At 35.2% G+C, this 16,424-nt stretch overlaps 1 protein-coding gene across 1 annotated transcript in view; it reads right to left on the reverse strand.

Annotated features, from left to right (window-relative positions):
* COL5A2 (collagen type V alpha 2 chain) overlaps nucleotides 1–16,424 on the reverse strand; it is a 288,171-nt gene that overhangs the window by 127,944 nt on the left and 143,803 nt on the right. The window lies entirely within an intron of this gene.

Consider the following 16,424-nt stretch of genomic DNA (forward strand, 5'->3'; position numbering starts at 1 on the left):
ATCACAGAAACAAACGTTTGTTTCTTTTTCCTTTTTTTTTTTTTTAAAGAAAGCCTGTTAGAAGGAAAGAGTCTTATTCTCCCTCCCTAACCCTTCCCCCAGACACACATCCCTTCACTTTTTCCCTATAAGCTGAAAAAGACATTAGGGAGGAAATACAGCCTTTTAACCTAGTTTTTGGTGTCTAGATAATTTAGGATTCTTGTCCACCTTAAACTTTCAAAGGATCAAATTTTAACCATTCTTTTTACTGAGGAGAAAAAAAATTTCCTTGCCAGGTTCTGTTTCTTTTCCTAGATTCTGGAAGGGGAATGTTAAATGTCCAGGTGAAGAAACTATTCTAGACAAATAAATGTGTGATGCCTCATACTTCGAATTAAGATCCTCTCCTTATCCCTCCACCTCTCTTATTTAGGGAAACACATCTGCAGGTCCTTCTTGTCCCAGAGGATTTTATAATGTAGAAAAATAGTTTACTATGTGAGTGGGGAGGAGTGGGACACACACTGCGTTTGGATGCAGAAAGGCTTGCTTCAGATATCAGCTCCGCCACTCACCCATTTTGTAAACACAAAGTCCTTTATCTAGGTGTGCTCCAATTTTCTCATTTGAGAAGAGGGGTTTGGCTTTGCCCTGACCAGCGGATAGGGTTTAGTGACACTAAAGTGAGTAATATATGATTAACTAAGTTCCGAATTGCAAAGAACTACATAGAAGTAGATGGTGGTGTTATTATCCCTAAACCAGTTTTTCAGGGAATCTGGAGGTTCCAGTTGCACTGTTCCAGAGCAATATCCATGAACTTTTGTGCCACACTCATGCTTGCCAAGGTCATAATAACCTCAGAGTTCCACAGAACCCAATATAGTTGCTGCTTTGAGTCCACCCAAAATCAGAATGGCTGGTCTACACAACACAGGTGAGTCCACGGTTCTTAACAACTCAGCCGTGACCAGGCACCCTGAACAGGGCTAAGCACTGGAGGGAGAGGATGACACAAAATAAAGTGTCTTCAAGGAGCACATGTAGGCACTAAGAAAATAAATTTACACGAAACAAGAAATATAAGCCAGAGCAGATAAACATGTATGGTACATCAAGCCCAGTGGAAATTCAGAGAAAGGAGAAATTACAAGGTAAGATTAGGTCAGGAACACATTATCATCACTTTTCTTAGTAGAAAGAAATCCAAGAATCTTTGAGTTTTAGCTTTGGAGCTAGAATCTCTGGAGAAGTATTCCAGAGGAGGTCAATTCTCTAAGCAGCTGTATCCCTTGGTCTAACTTTTCACTTCAACATGTCTCATTTTAATTACTTATTACCATCACACTTAACTGCCTTGCTCCCATTTAAATGAATGGGCTGAGTAAGGACCCAAAATCACTCTTCTACTAATTCTATTTAGAATAACTGAGAGAGACCAGGACTTGAAGAACACCTTGCTAAATATTCAGAAAGAATAAGAGAAAAATGCAGAGAAAAAAACTTAACTACTCTCTGCACCTGCCACTTCTGTTCTACTATGAAACCACTTTAGACATCAACACTCCAACACCAAAGGGTTGGCACAATTTTCAGGCATCTTGTATGGAATCTTTACTGAACCGTGGAGACCAAGGACATTTATGGAGAATCTGCAATTCTCAGAAAGTCTTCTACATGCTGAGGGCACAGAGCTGATAAGACAACAGGACTTGCAGCAGCAACATGTACGTAAATCCTCAGTGCTTGCGCAGACCAGCATGTTAGTATCTGTCACTAAAACAGTTATTATCAGGGTTTCAATACAATTATTTTTAATTTAACTGTAAACACAGCTTTTATAAGAACGATTTAAAACACAAGTCAACCTCTCACAGTTTACTCCAGTTTCAGCTGATCCTTCCCATCATATCAAAAGCACACGGTATGTTAAGGGGAAAGCACATATTTTCAAGAAAGCTCAGATGAGTTAGCATTCTCTCTTATCCTTGAAAGCTTTGTGACCTGGGCTTTTCCTCTATGTTTGGCTTTAGGAACCTAGATTATAATTTGGAAAACAGGTGTTGACCAGGTATGTCTGTTTAATAAATGTAGCTGAATTCAGGAAGACTTGACTATTCCTCAGTCCTCACAGAACTGGTTCTAGGCCTCAGTGTTTGGGTGGGGAGCTTAGAAATCTGTCACAATTCCAATGAATTGTACATATTGTAATAGTATGTGCCTAGTGGGTGAATTTTTACTAACACAACTCTACACACCAACTCTGAATGGTATTTATTATTTTTTCTCGAGGCATATATAGGGAATTATGTTTCAAAGAAATATCAAGCGTGCTCAGCTAGTAAATGGCAGATTTGGGATTCTATTACAGGGATGTCTTTCTCAGAAGTGAGAATTCTCACTGCTCCCTAGCTTTTACATCCACACCAATACCTCTAACCTCAGAAGAAAAGATGTCTCACACCCTTCACAGGTAATCCCTCCTTCTGTACCCTTCTTCCCGTCCCCTCACATCCCCTTCAAGACATTACTCTGTCAGTATCTCCCTCAGTTTCCTCAAAAAAGAAACAAAGACCCCAAAGGTTTCCCTTAACTCCACATCTTCTATAGTTTCTTTTTTCCTTTCCTTGCTCTCCTGGTTAGCTTCACCCTGTGCATCAAGATATCATCACCGGCACCGCAAGAGACACTAACACCCCTTTGTCATTAAACCCAAAGATCTTTCTTCTTCCCTCCTGTTGTGTTTGATACCTGGATCATTCTCTTCTCACTGAAACTTTCCTCCCATGGCTTCCTGAGCCCACATACTCTTATTCCCTCTGCTTTTGGGTCAAATTTCCTTTGCTAATTCTGCTCTTGAAGTTGTTGTGCTCTCCACTGGTGTACTAGCACCTTTTTTACTCTTCATCCCCATTGTCTTGGGCTATTTTAACTATTAGATCCCTTGACTTTATGTCCTTTTTCATGCCAATAACTTCCAGTCAAGGCTCCACTCCTGAAGTTGGAGATCTGTATTTCAAAGTGCCTGCATTGAACATCTCTCTCTGGACAAGTCCATGAAACTTAAAGCTTCCAAAATGAAACAAACTATGATCTTCCAGTGTTCTTTATACCAATTAACACTGCCATAATTATCCTAGCCCCAAGTCAGAAATGGAGGAGGTCACTGTTTCTTCTCCTTCAACGCACATTCAATTGTTCACCGAGTCTTGCTGGTTTTGTTATGGGTTTCTTTTTCTTTTTAATGAAGTATAGTTGACTTATAATATTGTATTAGTTTCTGGTGAACACCATGGTAATTTAATATTTTTATAGATTATACTTCATTTAAAGTTATTATAAAATATTGACTATATTTACTGTGCTGTACAATATATCCTTGTAATATCTATTTTATACATAGTATATATTAAGTAGTTTGTTCCTCTTAATCCCCTCCTCCTATCTTGTCCCTGACCCCTTCCCCTCTCCCCACTGGTAACACTAGTTTGTTCTCTACATCTGTGAGTCTGTTTCTGTTTTGTTATATTTGCTCATTTGTTTCATTTTTTAGATTACACATACAAGTGACAACATACAGTAATTGCCTTTGTCTGACTTATTTCACTAAGCATGTTACCCTCCAGGTCCATCCATGTTGTGCAAATGCATTTGCTACAACGTCTCTTAAAAAATGAAATTAACTCTCAAGTACTCACATGATCTAGTAATGATATTTTAAAATAACAGTGATGATGATGAAGAGGAGGAGGAGGAGAAGGAAAATGCCTATTTCTTGGTTCCCATCTCCTGCTTTCCTCTTTTGGCTTAAGCCATTGGAAACACAGATTTTTCCCAGGAACATAAGCAGTTTCACACCTCAAATTTTGCTCAGGCTCTGAACTTTGCCTGAAATAACCACGTCCCTGGTTTAATTCATTTTCTCATTCAACAGACATCTGTTGATGTCTGTTATTTGCCAAGTTCTATTCATGGCACTAAGGATACAGGGTGAATAACACAGACAAGGTCATTGATGCTATGGAGCCTAAAACAGCCATAAATAAGTGAGCAAATATGCAAACAAGATAACTACAGACAGTGAGGTGCCATGAAGGAAATAAACAGTGTGTTCTTTTAGAGTCTGTTAGGATTTGGTGGTGGGAAGGATGCTGCAGATAGGGCCATCAGGATAAACCCTTTAAGGAGGTAACAGTGAATCTGAAACCTAAAATTTGGGAAGGATCTGTCCCTGGAGAACTGGTGGAAAATGGCAATCCAAGCAGAGGGAACAGAAAGTGTGAGTGGCCTGGCATGGTGTATTAATTTTGTATGGCTGTCATAAAAATTTTTACAAATTTTGTGGCTTAAAACAACACAAATGTATTATCTTACAGTTCCACAGGTCATAAGCCTGGGTCTCACAGGCTAAAATCAAGGTATCAGCAGGGCTGCACTCCTTTTGAGAGTTTCTAGGGGAGAATCCTTTTTCTTTTGCCTTTTCAGGCTTCTAAGAGATCACCCACATTCTCATAGCCTCTTTCTCCATCTTCAAAGCCAGCAACATGGCATCAATCTGACACTACTTTTGTGGTGACATCTCTTTCTCTGACTATATCCAGGAAAGGATCTCTGCTTTTAATGACACATGTGACTGCACTGGTTCCATCTGGATAATGTAGGATAATTTCCCCATCTCAACATCCTTAATCACGTATCACAAAGTCTTTTTGACATGTAAGGTAATATATTTCCAGGTTCCAGAGATTAGGACATGGACATCTTTGGGAGGCCATTATTCTTCTTACTAGATAGGGATAAGCTTTTAGTGTGCAAGAGTACAAAGGAAGCCATTATGACCAGCTTGGTATAAGGCTGGCGATAAGATCTGTCAGTAAAGTCTTATAGGTCATGAGGAGGACGTTGGATTTTTTTTCTAAATGCAATGAGAATCCAATGAAGATTTTTTAAACAGAAGAATGACGTGCTCTAATTTACTGATTTTTAAAAATTTAAATGGCTTGTGAGAAATGTATCATAGCAAGGCAAGAATGGAAGTGAGGACACAAGTTAGGAAGCACTTTTAGTCCAGATGAGATATTATGGAGGTTTGGACTAGGGATGTGTGGTGAAAATAGAAAGAAGCAGAGTAATTCAGGATATATTTTGGAAATAAAATCACTGATGAATTATGAGAAGTTAAAGTGAAAATCTGAGGACACCTCTGCCAACTGAGTGGATAACAGAGCCAGCAAAGCTCAAGTGTTGCCCCCTTGACAAACCAGTCTGTTCCTTCACAGAACTGACCAACACGTTCTGTGTGGGCCTCCCTAACATCAAACAATACTTGCGTGTCAGATCACCCTGCCAGATTGAAAGCTTTTTCAGATTTTGGGTGTTTTTTTGTTATTCATATTTGTCCAGTAGTTATTATTGAATGCATATTGTTTGGTAAAGAATCAGTAAAACCTGCTGATTGATTAGCCATGACAGAAGTGACAGTGAGTATAAATAAAAATAATTGTAAGATGTCAGCCCTATGGGACTAGGAAAATGATGGTTCTAGTGACCTAAGCAAGGAAGAGAAACTAACCGATAAAAGAGTAAAAGGCGAACACATAACTGAGTAGGTGCTTATATGCCAAGAAATAGCAAAACTATAATTTTTAAACAGAAAAAGACTGCATATTGTGAATACACTTTCTTTCTGGCTGAAAGCCACTGTGAAGATAATAACTATAATGATAATAAAAATGGCTAGACTGTTAAGAACTTACTATGTGTCAAATACTATGTAAGCATGTTATATGTACTCATTAACAATTCTCAAAGCAATGCTATGGAATAAGTCCTATTATTTTCCCTATTTTACAGATGAAGAAAGGAAACTGAGGCTCATAGAAGCTAAATAACTTATGCCAAGTAATGCTAGAGAAGTCAAGAAATGACAAGATCCAGGTTTGGAACTCTGGCTGCTGAGTCTTTTCTCTTAAGGAGCTAACCTTAAGAAATTATACGACAATTATTTCCTTAGTTTAAACTCCATCACTGATATTTTTAAACAAATGACACCACTGAGGGACTCTCTCAAAATGTCTTGAACATAATATCTTTTCAAGTAAACAAATACATGAATCAATGAATTTAATTATAAATACCATCTATATCCAAATTTTATGCATATAGTTTAGCTCTATATATTTGTACTGAAAATATACCTTTTTACATTTAGGCATAATTAGAAATATTTTCTTATTTTATTCAAAAATTTTAACTTGTTAAAATATAAACCTTCACTTTAATCTGGATATTTATATTTTAGCACAGTCATATCTTGAGAAATGTTTGCACTTTTACATTTTAAAGTACTGTCTTATCTCCTGAGGCAATCAACAGCCACATTTACAAGTTATGGAGAGTCCTGTGAGCCAAAACCATAAATGATCTGATAAGTCATGATGGCTTATATAGCACCCAGCTCTTTACATACTGGTTGAGGACATGCATAGTCTTTGAGACACAATAATCCAGTAAAATAATACAAGCAGGATGATCATTCTCATTCCATATTGGGATTCAGAGAGATTGTGAAGTCACAAACAACAGTTTCAAAATTGATTTCCAAGTCCTGGCACTCTATCCGCTGTACTTCATGCTAATGAATATAATTCAGTTTTGCTAACTAGAAGATGGCATCAAAAGAGTCTGCATCCTAGGAATCTAATGTACAGCAGGGTGACTACAGTTAATAATGGATCATATATATGAAATTTGCTAAGAGAGTAGTTCTTAAGTGTTCTCACTACACACACACAAAATTAACTATGGGAGGTGATGGATGTGTTAATTAACTTGATTACAGTTGTCATTTCACAATATATAGATATATATCAAATCATCACAATGTACATCTTAAATACATACAATTTTATTTGTCAATTATACCTCATTAAGCTGCAAAAAACTGAAATAATAATAATTAATAATAATGATGATGATGATGATGATGATGATGATGATGATGATGATGATGATGTCTGCAGAACTGTAGTGGTTATCAGCAGAGCACAGATTCTAAAGCCTGGTGGACCGTGTCCAAATTCCGGCCTCAGCACTGACTATCTGGGTGAATAGAGAAAAATCAAATGTCTTCTCTACAACTCAGTTTCCTTGACTGCAAAATAAGAATAGTAATACTGGCCTCACTAGGTAGTTGAGGATTAAATGAGCTGATAGTTGTAACGCTCTTAGACAATGTCTGGTACAAAGATGTAAGTGCTGTTTAATAAAATAAGTAACTGTGTTAATGCTCTTTTTTAAAAATCATGATTTGTCATTGGTTTAAAATTTAACTGTTAAAATTTACTGAAAGATAAAAAACCAAGGTAACTAAAAGAAAGTTCAGTTATCCACCACAGTAGGCTCCACTCATTCCCTCATTCTGTTTTTTCTTTTCTTTTTTTTCTTTTTGTATTATGTTTACCAAGGCATGGTTTAAATAGAGTAAAATTCACCTTTTTAGGTGTACAGTTCTTTAAGTATGACAAATGCATACAATCACATAACCACCATCACAGTCTCAAGGATATTTTCTTCACCTTCAAAAGTTCCTCCATTTGGAGTCAACCTTCTCCTCCCAACCCCACTCCAGACACCATGGTCTGATTTCCATCCCCATAGCTTTGCTTTTCCAGAATATTACCTAAATGGAATCAGACAGCATGTACCTTCTTGTGTCTGGTTCTAAGATTCATCCATGCTGTTGCAGGTATCAGTAGTTCATTCCTTTTTTTTAAAGTACTATTTTTACATTTTAAAATTTATTCCCTCATTCTTAATCATTAATCTATTATTTATTTATTAAGCCTAATAAATCCTGAAATGTGGATGATTGTTTGTATTGGAATAGACAATTCTCTGTAGCTAAAATGAGAGTCCGTGAGTCAGGGCTTCCCCTGAGGGAAACGTTTTAGATGGCAGGAGTACGTACAGGCTACAAAGGAGAAATTGTCCAGAAACTCAGTGACACCAAAGGCCATTTATAGCAAATGAGCTGGCGATGTTCTATATACTGCTTTTAAAAAGGCCTCAGAGTCTCAAGTTGTTTCCCAAAATAAGGAGTCATTCAGCCCATCAGACTCTTGAGTTCTTATATTGTTCAGCTGACAATTATGTGGAGAGGAGAGGTTTGGGAAATTTGTCTTGATATGGAGAGGGCAGCAGAGGGCAAGGAAATCAATGTGATACATTTTATCACATTTCACACTTCCATCAGTAATTTTTAAAAATATTTTATAGTTTCCTGTGTCTTGGGGCAAACTACTCTTCAGCTCCTTTAGTAACTTCATTTTTGTTTTACAGAGCTGTGAAATTCTCTGCTTTGTGTAATGAAAGAAATTTTTGTAAATGGGCTGTTAAGAAAGTACAGCATTTTACATAACCTGCTATTTCAAGTGTCATTTATGTTCTAGTTTTGTTTTACATTTTAGATTTGTGCCCAGTGTTTGAAGATGAAAAATAATTATACCAGTCATCAATATGTCTGGAGCATTCACTACCAATTTTTTAGACAATCTATGAGTAATAAAAAGATTCATCCTTGTCTTCCTCCCCAATGTGCACATATCAAATGGGAAATGGCCAGCAGTGGCAAGTCTTAATGCTGAAAAGCAGAAACTTCAGCTCCCAGTCCCAACTATCACAATTCTTTATCATATATGAGTACTTTAACAATCATCAAAGGCTAAAATATATTATTAATTTAAAAATATATGATGCATTTGGATTATAATTTTTATTTAAATATCTCCAAGTAATCAATGGGTTCATTTTGGTATAAATATACAAATATAAATTAAGATAGTCTCTGACCACAGTAATTAAAGTCTTAATTAAATACTAAAATTAGTCAGTCTATATAGCCAAGCTTTTCAAAGTTCTAAATAATCAGTGGCTCACTGTTTATATGGCTTAGAAATCAGGTGCATTCTGCATATTCATCTCATATTGCTCTAATTACTATTTAATTAAAATGTGTAGTTATTTATACACAAAACACACACATAAATAAGGAGTGAGCAAAAGAGCAATTTATAAACTTGATTTTGAATATGTTCTGAAGTTATAGCAGCCACATAAATCTGAGTCCTCCTTGATGCCCAAGGATAAGGATCACCTCCTGTGATCACTTATTACCAAAAAAAGGTTATTATTCCTACTACATAGAAAATACTATTGCAGGTTTCACTCACCAGTTGAATAGTGTATTATTTTAATTTTTTTAAGTATGTGAGTGATACCATCTCATGAGATTAGGAGAAACACATGGATCTCATTTTCTCATTTTACAGAGACTTACTTTTGTTTTCTCTGGAATAATTGCAATCATAAGATATTATTGGATGAGTGAAATTTTATAAATGTGCCTAGTCTTCCCTTTCAGCATCATCTCCACTTCCATGATTTTGGAATGAGAAGAATCCGGAAAATTGTTCCTGGGACATCTGAAAACTTTCCTCCATAAACAGAATACACAGCTAAAACAATCAAGGGACACTTAAAAAGTTTCCGTTAAAGTAACTAAAATTAATTTTACACACATTTATTTGTAAGAAGAGATCCTTTATTAATTCGCTTCTTGCAGTCAATCTGTAAGGCCCATCAGTTTGGCTCCAAAAGCCACAATGTACTTAATTTACTAAATTTATCCTGGTTTCTGCTCAATTTTTATGAATCTGCTAAAAATTCTCCAGATTACTTCAATTATTTGTGTCATGGAAATCATCAGTAACAGGAAGAATTAATAAGTCACTCCGCTTCTGAGGCATGAGTACCTCATTTCAAATGCACCTTGCTCATTCTAATATGTTCATCCTACCTACTTAAGAAAGAGGAGGTTCTGGTTTTAGAAGTCATATTCAATTAAATATAATGCACATTTGTTGAGAGATTACTCTGAGTATGCCAATATGTACAGGGCAGAATCTTGGCCCTCCAAGGGCTTTTATGGTTTGGTGATGATAGACAGAAGCTCTCATATCTATAATCCACATAATACTGGGATGAGTTCTATTATAAAGGTACACAGAAATGAACCGAGTATGGTAAAAGGACTTAAGACTCACAAGGAATCTGGAAAGAGCATATGGATGAAATTTAAGCAGATCATCAAAGAATGAATAGCATTTCAGCAAAGATATGCTGAAGGGAGGTTAGGGAAGACACAGAGGAAAACACTCAAGTGACTCAAAGAAATTGATCTTAATCTAGCAGAGTTAAATCACAGGCCATTCAACACTACAAAGCGGGGGCATAAAAACTCAATGTTTTAAAATCATGAAGTATTTAAATAAAACTTATACTTACTTATGCTTATAATTTTATTAGGTAAAACTTAATATTTTAAAAGCATCAAGTATTTACAGTAAAGGAGATGGGAAGAGGGGCCAGGGAATATTTAAAAACCAACTGCAATAAATCCCAACCTTAATAATAAGGTAATTATTACATTTTAGGGTACAATGATTTTTGATGATTTCACTAAACTAATAAACTGTTGTACTGGATTCTGCAGAACCCTCTGTCATTAGAGAGGCAAAGAAAGACACTGATAATACCCCCACATCTTTAGTCTTGTAGCAAAAAATAAAAGCATTTCTAAGACTCTGCATGGTTTTGTTTCCTGTAGAACCACACCCATATCTTTGCTTCCAACAGAAGACATCACTAGAGAAAAAATGTGCATGAATCAGTAACCATACATAGATTTGAGTTCTGCTTTTCACATAGCAACCTCATCTCATCTTCTAAGCTTACTCCAAAGTGGATTTTCAGCTGCCTAAGTCAACACAACAAAGGGAAGTAGAAAACAAACATCTGTCCCTCTCTTATCTAAGTCTGTGAGTGTTACTGGCCCTTTAAAAATGTTTGGAAAGATAAGCATAGTTCCAAATTCCAAATCCTGAAGAAAGGGAATGCATAGCTAGTATAATCAAAGTAAGTTTAAGTTAAAAAAAAGAAAACTATAAAAACTCATCTTGTGTCATTAAGAACTTGAAGTGTGGTATCTCTGAAAGAATTGTTATACAGAATATTATATCTGGCAGTACTGGGCCTTAGGAAACATGAGCTCTGGTCCTGGGACAGTCTCTGATTAACCTCTTGACCTGAGGAGGACCGCATCCATCATCAGAGCCCAATTCGTTGTTTGCAAATGGGATAGTAAAAGTCCCTTCATATTTCCAAGTATCATTACAGGGACTATTCACAAATGAGCTTTATAAATTCTAAAAATTAATCAAATATAACCTATTATTCTCATTATTACCACACCTAAAGGATGATTAAATACAAAAAGACCATTTATGAAAAATCCTATTAATCTCTTTGCTTAATGGACAGTGGCTCCTAAAGTTATTTTTAGCCATTAAAAGCGTATTTTCAATGGGTAAAAGGACAAGACAAGTGAGCAATGCAATGTTCCCTGGTTTGGCAGTGTTTCCTTCAGACTGCCTAAACTCAGAAAGAACTTCCAACTTGATTATTGCTCTAACAGAATGAGCTAAGAGGAGAGCAAGGGTTTGGAGAGACAGGATGGGAAAGAGTAAAGAGGGGGACAGTCCAATATCCTTTTGGAAAAAAAGAGTTTTCCATTTGCTTGAAGTAATGAACAGAATTAAAATATTATTCCTTTACCATTTATGACAATGAGAGCTACAAACATAACTACTACTAGAAATGATAGTCTCCAATTAAACACAGAAAATACAAAAATGGCATGTGGTGCATCTCAAGTCTCTGTTTTGATACTGCAAAGCACTTTCACAAAAACAATGAATTTCTCAACCACACAGTGCAATACAAATCTCATTTTATAGATAACTAACATTGAGTTCAATGAGGTTAAGTGAAATATCAAAATTACACAAGTAAGTAAATCACTCAGGACTGAAACCCAGATCTGACTCCTAGTTCTTCCTCTACCTCAGAGAAAGGTCTAAGCACTCCTGGGTGCTCCCAAGACCTTCTTTTTTATGTGTGTGTGTGTTTTTTGGGGGGTGGGGTACCAGTGAGTCTGTGAAGTTTGCTCTTTTCCAGTTACATAGCTGTATGAGGCCAGGTTTTTTTCATATACTTAAACCATAACAAAATATGGCAACAGATTGAAATCAGATGCAAATTTGAGAATCCTGCTGTACTCTGTTAAGCCAGACATTAAAGAGATTTGCAAAAATTGAAAATAATGCTACTTTATCATTAAGTTTTTTTCATTTTTTGGTAAATATAGTTATTCTTATAGTAATGCATCACTGATGTTAACACAAAATGGATATATTGTTTTCTAAATGAATTGGTAACTTTTTAAAAATGTCTTGAGTTTTAACTTCTAAAATGGTAAATATCAATAAGTATAATCTACTAAATGTTATCTGGGGTCCTTATAAAAGTAAAAAGGTCTCCTGAGACCAAACCAAAAGTATGAGAAACACCACCCTATACTGTGATCTAAGAATGCCCATTTCTCTTCTACATTTTCAATACAGTATGTAATTTTTCAAGTTTATAAGAATAACATATGCTTCTCCAATCCTTAAAAAAGAGAAAATGCAGAAAATATAAAGAAAATAATTTCACTAATAAAACCCTAATATAGTCATTGTTAACATACTATTTCTCTTCAAAAATTTTTTCATTTGAGAATTCATTTTACATTTAATCCCTTGCTTGATGTACTACTTTTTTCTCAATTAACACTATGAGATATGCATTTAATGGATGTTACTAAAAATTCTATGAACAGCTCTTTTAACGAGTGTATAATATTCCACTATATGTCTAATTTATAATTTATTTAGCCATCCCCCTGTCCTCAGATGCTTAAAATGTTCTGCAACTCATAATATTGTAAATAAAGGGAGGTGGAGAGAGTTCTTGGAAAGATTCTTTAAGTTTCCAGGTGGTAGATAAAGGCACCTGGAGACAAGCACATGCTTTGTTGTGGTTAGGGAAGAATATGTTAAAGCTGTTGAGTTGATTTTAAAAGAATGCTTATTTAGCTTTATTTAGTTCATTAATGATATTTAAACTGAGATTCAAATGACAAAAAGTAGCTAGCCATGAGAATTTCCAGACGAAGAAAACTCTAGCAAAAGTTCATACAAAAGCATTAAGATATGATCTGCTTAATATATTTAAGAAGCAGAGATGATTAGTATGGCCAGATGTTTCAGATCACTGTTCTCTTATGTGGCAGAAATTTCTCATAGACCCTTGCTATTTTTCATTCTGCAAACTTAACCTTTAATAAGATATATATTTAGATCTAGGAGTACATCACTCCTACCTGGAAGAAGCATATATTACTCTTTACCCTCAATTTTCCACATGGAGGCTGGGAGAATAAATATATAAATATTATTATCTTTAGATAATCAAGATAAAGATATACAGGTATAAAGATAATGAATACACTTACAAGTATAGAATCTAGCCTGGCAATCACTCATCTTTGCAGTGCTGCTGGAGTAAAGTGAGATCTTTTACCACCTCTCTGTGACTATTTGATTATGAGCAAAAGACCTTATGAATGTGAAACAGTATGAAGCTAATCTTGAAATGGATGAAATGTGGACCACAGAAGGGGAAACATGGTAGGCAGATGGTATCACTTTTTGGAAAAATCACATGATAAAGGAAAGGCAGGGTAGTAGATTTTCTAGAAAGATAGGAGGAACTAGGAAAAGTTTTATGTGTTGGTTGTGTTGGTTTGTTGACAGATGGGAGGCATATACTGAACACTGCCATTTATCATTTTATTAATGATAAATCTGAGAAGTCAGATAATCATCCTTAAATTTTTTTCATAATAGTAGATGAAACATATTAAAGGTCTGAAAATCAACCCCTTACCTACTGTTGTAGAACATATATAAATTGCCCTCTCCAGGGATACACATAAGTGATAAAAATAATCATTAGAAATGATAGTCAGCATCAGGCTACCCATCTCTCAACTTGAGAGATACTAATTTTTCTTTTCAGCAATAGTCAGTTTTTTAGATTCCAAACTGGAAAGCAAGGGAGAGTTGTTGATTTTTATTTTCAGAGTAATTCTCTAATTTATAATTATTCATCAACTACTTTATCTATATATTCATTCATTCAGCCATGTTAACATATGTTCTCTAAAATTATGTTTTCACACAATGTTCTTCTATTGACTATGGTTCGAGAGAAAGAATCAAGACCAATTCTTTTTGTAACTTTTTGGGAGTTACAAAAATATGAGTTATGGAATCCTATAAATATGAGTTGTCGAGCAGGCCCATGACTAAAAAGCAAGATAGACCACTTTAATAATTCTATTCTTATTAGCAAAGATTTATATAATCCACACACAAGTGTTCATTAAAAACTTAAATGTAAAAGTATCTAATTAATATTAGCAAGGGGAATGAACCATGGGATAATGCCATAAACAACTACAGAGTAGGATTTATTAAGGTAGCATTTATTTAGCATTTTCTGTTCTCTTGAAAATCTGTAACAACCCACAAAGTTATGTTTGTTTGTTTTTATTTTAAATCACAAAGCTGTTGGAGTAGCTAATTATTAAAAAAATAGCCAGAACTCTAAAAATTCAAAGTCTAAAGTATGTACAGATACAGCTCTACAGAAATTTCTGCAGTTAGAATATTTATCCTGATAAAATAAATTCAAAAAAAAGCATCAGATACACTTGGTTTTCTCTTTTTGCCCCATCATACTCATTCTCCACCTTTCTTTGTACATCTCTTTGCCCCATAGGGCCGACATTTACAGGTTGCATCAACAGACACCCTCGTTCTCTGGCTACTTGTTATGGTTTGGCCACTGGGAAGCACAGTAGGCGAACTGGAAAGCAGGAAGAGAATGAGGTCAGAGGATTTACTCCCCTGGCCCCCTCCTACCAGGCTGTGGTTAGAGAATGGCTACATTCCTGTGGGGTAGCTTTTTCCTACAGCAACATCTACCCAGGTTCCAAAAACTGCTTTCCTCTTTCTCTTTTTCAGGCCTAAGGATGACAAACACAGATCTTGGCTGCTTTACCATTTGCTGTCAATCATACTTTTCTTCACACACCTTTGAAAATAATATCTTCATTCATTACCCTCCATTATCCCCTTGGAGAATCTCATTTGTTTTTTGCCAGGATCCTGGTAGATACAATCTATCAAAAACAGAATGCTTCCAAGTGTTAGACACAGAAGAATACTGGTGAGAAACAGAAAAAGATGACTAAGAGAAGAGGTTCAAGGTGAGATTAAGGGAGATACTTGCTTTAGCAATTTGTAGGCAAGGATTTCACAAATTTATAAGTAAGACAGAATTAGTAGTTAAAAGCAAAATGATCTAATAAAACCAAAAATATTAATAATAGTCATGATAATAATAATTAAATTTATTGAACATTTTGTGCCAGGCTTTCTACTAAGTGCTGTCTGGGCATGAAGTCATTTAACACAAACACCATATATGAAGTAGGTTCAAAGTCAAGAAAACCAAAACTTAGAATGCTTAAGTACAGTCAGGCAAAGATATTGGTTAGAAATAGGTTTCAAACTCTGGTACCTTTGACTCCAGAGTCCATTCCCTCAACTAAAATGCAGTATCACCAAATGGTAGTTATTTAGCCAAATAATTTCTACCTTTTTCAATGATAGCATTCATATATAACATTTACATGAGGAGGTAATATAGCACTTAATCAAGTGATCTGCGACATTTACCAGATCAAAGCTTAGAAAGTCTGTGGGGAAAGAACAGGCAAGCAGGAAGGAGAACCTCACTGTAAAAGTCACTGTAATCAATGCCAACCTCATGGATGCTGGAAACAAGTGAAGATATACCTTGAAGGAGTGCTCAAGAAAATAAAGCCAAATCAAAGCCATAGACCCTTCCAATTTGCTTTTTTTTGCTACTACCTTTCTCTACTCTATTGTTCAGCAAATATCCAGCCCCATTAATGCCAGCATGGAAACTAAAAAGAGAAACTGAAAAATAAAAGGAGAAAAGGAATGAAAGAAAAAGGAAGCAGAAGAACAGAAAAACACATGAAAAACCAGAGGCATAGTTTAAAATAAGAGTTCTTTAGACTCTCAATAAAATTAGTATATGATAAAAATAGATAAACAAGAAGGACCAACTGTACAGCATAAGGAACCATATTCAATTTCTTGTAATAAGCTATAATGAAAAAGAATCTGAAAATATATGTGTATATGTAAAAAATAGTGTATGATATCTCTATTAATAAATCATATTAATAATAAATTATGAGTTTGAAAAGTTTATATGTTTATAGAAGGAGATGAAAAATGAGTTTATAAGTGCTAAAAAAGGAAACGGAAGATAAATATGAAAATATTTAGAAATGAAAGCCATAGTTAAAAGTAAAACCAATGACATATAATGGAAAAGAATTT

The sequence above is a fragment of the Camelus bactrianus genome, chromosome 5, assembly GCF_048773025.1.
Source record: "Camelus bactrianus isolate YW-2024 breed Bactrian camel chromosome 5, ASM4877302v1, whole genome shotgun sequence".
Classification (NCBI taxonomy): Eukaryota; Metazoa; Chordata; class Mammalia; order Artiodactyla; family Camelidae; genus Camelus; species Camelus bactrianus.